Source organism: Macrobrachium nipponense, chromosome 7, assembly GCF_015104395.2.
Source record: "Macrobrachium nipponense isolate FS-2020 chromosome 7, ASM1510439v2, whole genome shotgun sequence".
NCBI lineage: Eukaryota > Metazoa > Arthropoda > Malacostraca > Decapoda > Palaemonidae > Macrobrachium > Macrobrachium nipponense.
In genome coordinates, this window is record NC_061109.1 from 5,012,304 (window position 1) to 5,017,303 (window position 5,000).

A 5,000-nucleotide genomic window follows, 5' to 3' on the forward strand; every position below is an offset into this window, starting at 1 on the left:
CATATATATATATTATATATATATATATATATATATATATATATATATATATATATATATATATATAGTTATATACATAATTCGCACCCTGGATTCGGAAGACTATGTGCAGGAGACGGGCTATCAGCTTTTGTCTCAGTTTGAGGAAAGTGCACTATATATATATATATACTAATTCATTCTCAGTGTAAAGTGACTTCGATATCAAGGCTTATTTTCTTAATATATGACAGTAAATAAGGTCACTAGTGAATCAGTATAAGCCCACCTTAAACAGCAGTATGTTACACAAAATATGCAATCAGCTATTAGGGTAAAGACTTGACAATTACCCTTATTCTTTCATTTCTATACTGAAATAACTAATTCACACTAGAGGATTTCAATACTTTTTATAATAGTGATTGTCAAAACCAAAAGTAGATTATCCAACGCAATTCGTGAGTTGTGTCACTGAACTAGGTATCGATCGTCCTTTTGAAGGATGACATCTGTTTTGTGTATTATTTTCAATCTGTATAAGACTGTATTAAGTTCCTAGGAGATCAACAAAATACAAATATCACATCTCTGCCCGACTCCACAAATAGCTGCAAAAGAAAAATATGATCACCAAGGGAATGGCCGGTTTGATTCGGAAACAAGGAATCAAAATAAACAACTTTTGTAGAGGTCTTGGACCTGGCTGCATTCCGTAAGTGCTTCAATCTGATGAAGTAAAAAGTCTGTTCTTAATTTTCTTATCACACTCTCATATTTTGTCTCGTTTTCATGAGATCTTTTCATTGATTAAACTGTCGAACTAGTATATGCTCATCGTGGAATCTTAAATCTGAGTACATATTATCAAGTCATGAAGAAAGAGAGAGAGAGAGAGAGAGAGAGAGAGAGAGAGAGAGAGAGAGGAGAGAGAGAGAGAGAGAGAGACGTCAATATTCTGAAAAATGAAACTTAAGTCAAGAAATGCTTTCCTATATCTTTAAAGTGGTTTTAGTTGACTTATTTCTTAGTCAGTACTTTTAGTCAGTTATTCCATCAATGGCTTTCCCCGGTGCTATGAGATTCCTGTAATATTTATCTATATTAATAAGAGACTGTGGATTTATATAAGTTTTGGCCTATTCAGGATATTTTCTTTTGAATATCCACATAAAAACGTTCTCATACTGATATTCCTTACGAGGAGTTTAAGTTATCATGAAAGAAAATGGCCAATTGTAGAAGTTCATAAAATAATGGTAAACATAACTTACCATACCAAGCATGTTAACGTCTGAAACATTTCCAATGCTCTCTCTCTCTCTCTCTCTCTCTCTCTCTCTCTCTCCTCTCTCTCTCTCTCTCTCTCTCTCTCACTTAGCGACATTCTGTTCAAATAACCAACAAAAGACAACACAACATAAATCTCAGAGGGCTTCGGGATACGAGTCAAAACATGAAACGGCAGAAAGTACTGATTATCATTTTCCTTTTTACAAGTTCGAAGCAATTGCAGATTCAGGAGAGGTTCCAGGCGATTCCTCCGAGACTGTGTTGGTAACACGTCCTAGATTCCTGAAGTAAACCAGGTGGTCTCTAGATAATTGCATTTTCCTTTTGGTCCTCCTATTTTTACATGGATTGGATATATCTGAGAATGTTAGTCTCACGGAATTTGTTGACCGACTTTTCACTTCTTACACACACACACACACACATATATATATATATATATATATCTATATATATATATATATATATATATATATAGATATATATAATATATATATAATATATGAATTTATACACATATATATATATATATATATATATATTATATATATATATATATATATATATATATATATATATATATATATATATATATATATATATATATATATATGTATATATGAATATATGAATATATATACATAAATATATATAGAATATATATATATATATATATATATATATATATAATATATAATAGTATATATGAATATATATATATATATATATATATATATGTATATATATATATATATATATATATATATATATATATATATTATGGTTAAAAATCACAGTATATGCACGTGACTTCATTAAATAAGCGATACCACAGGAAAATGATAAGCAAAAATCCAAGCGCTTTCGTCTTTAAAAAATGATAGGCAAAAATCCAAGCGCTTTCGTCTTTACTAAGACAATGTCAATGTACTTATTAAAGACGAAAGCGCTTGGATGTTTGCCTATCATTTTCCTGTGGTATTCGTTTATTTATATATATATATATATATATATATATATATATATATATAGATATATCTATATATATATATATATATATATATATATATATGGAACCAATAAAAGTATCATATAATATTTCATAACATAAAGAAAACTGAAATCGTTTAGATTTTGAGATTTTGATAAAAAAATGAGGTGGAGTGAGTATTCTTCATCAAGGGAGACTACATTTTTAGTATCAGATTTCGTCTGAATCTGCTGTCATGATCAGACCGTTTTCACTGTTTTTAGATATTACTTAAAATCCTTAAAGTTAATTCCTTACCAGCAGATGACAATATAGTGTTTTATTCCCTAATGGTTAGGTTTCGCTAGCGAAATAACCTAATAGAGCAAAAGGTGACCTGGAAGGCGTTCTTTTTTGGTTTAGCATTAAAACTCAAGTCAGAGAAACAAGGTTAAATCTTGGGTTTCAGATGGTAGCTGCATTTATAGTTTCTATATCTTTATTTTGGTTCTTGGGATCTGAGATACAAATCCATAATAAATGCTTCTGGACTTTATAGAGAGATCAAACTACGCATGCCCATGTTTTCAATGAGTTTATTGTTTCAGTTCGACGTTCGTAAGATAGGAAACTACGGTCCTGCAAACGACGAAAAATCACTAATGTAGTTAAGTCGCTGAATTTACCATTATTTCGTATCTGCGTGAATTTATCTTTTTATTTTCACCGATTAATTAAAGACTTGATAGGTTCGAAGGTCTTCGGTATCTTATATCATTAAAAGTATTAGGACTAACTTTCTTTTAAATCTTTAGGTGACTTGAAAAAATTGAATCCGATGTTATTATTTTCATCATTTAAGAAGCCTCCTCGTCCTCAATGCCGTGAAGAAAAGATGGGTTTAATATTCGCTTACTCGGGGAGTACACCAACATACTACTTTTTTGTTGTTGTTGTTCTTGTTAGGGAGCTAGGAAAGTTCTATGGAAAAGCCTAAAAAAGACTGCAAAAGGTGTTTCCCGTTGAGTTAAAGATACAGCAATTTTAGGATAGGATATTTATGATTTATTCATTAGGATGAAAATGTAAAAAAATAATAATAATAATTTGCTTGTTAAACAATAAAGAGTAATTATTTCAAAAAAAAAAAAAAAAGTATAGCATCTTCATTTTAATTTTCGTTGGTGGAACAACGCACTATTTGACTGTAGATTTTAGCACGCGCCCCCAAGTAAGCTGGAGGTCGGATCACGCCTTGTTATGTCACAGAAGATAACTTATTCTAACGGATGATTTCAAGGAGGTGGTCGTATAAATCAATGCCCACATTAGGCAAAATTCAAGACTGATCAGTGAATATGCACTGGACCTTTTTGACCGTGACCTCACTTTGCTCATTTATATCTCTAGTTGAGTATGAAGTCAATCTTAGTCAAAATGTAAGACTTCGATATAACCTTAACTAAACCTTATCATCCAGTGTAAACCAGTGGTCTTCAACCTTCTTATTACTACGCCCCCTCTGAGCGTTGGTCCCTCCCACCACGCCCCCTTTGCATCTATGAGTCAAAATCACTCCTAGATTTAAAGAAAAATAGAAAGAGAAGGGGTTTCGAGGGATAGGGAAGGAGGTCAATAATGACAAAAACATGGAAAGTCCAACGAGCCTAACTAGAGTAGTAGACTCTAGGAAACTAACGTTATAAGGCGATACTTTTGCATTTGTTCATAAACTTCTGAATATTAGTTCCTCATTCTTATGAAGAGAATAACGAATATAATTATAGAACTTTTAATTTTTCCTAGGAGTCGTGCCTCCCCTGGAAATTGCTGACGCCACCCCTAAGGGGCTCGACCCCTAGTTTAAGAACCACTGGGGTAAACTAATAATTTTCCTTTACCCATTGAGAGTCTATTATCTTTTGTATCACTGAATGACAGGCGGGGGGTGGTCAAACTTACACTCAGTTCTTACCCGGATGTCCAAGAACGGTAAGAAGAGATCGTAATTGCGTGATATCACTGGAGGATTTTGTTGGGAAATATACGCAAATATACTTCCACGACAAGAGGCTGAAAATCCACTTCGTGTTTTATGCAACAGAAGTCTCTGTGAAAGAGAAATTCCATCCGAAAATCCCTCCTGAATCAGTGCCGAGAGCGAGAATGCGAGATGTCTCTTCTTCTTTTTTTCTTATTTGGTCTTTCCTCTCGTTCCACATTTCGCGCGCAAATCAGACTTCAGGAAATGTTTTATTTTCTGGGGTTTGGGCTTAAATTAGCACCTACTTTATCTCTATATACACACACAGAAGACGCAATACACCAACACACGTGAGTATATATATATATATATATATATATATATATATATATATATATATATATATATATATAGATATATATATATATATACATATAATATGTATATTTAAATATATATATATATATATATAGATATATATATATATATATATATATCTATATACATATAGATATATATATATATATATATATATATATATATATATATATATATATATATATATATATAAAGAGAAAGAGAGAGAGAGAGAGAGAGAGAGAGAGAGAGAGAGAGAGAGAGCAGCATGAGTATTTAAGATATTCACAATTACACTAAATATATAACCGTATATTAAGGAGACATTATTACTGATTTTCATACGATAAATATTTTTTTAAGGAGATGGTTTTAAGAGCCACAGGATGCTTTTCATTGTATCTACCGAACTGATAA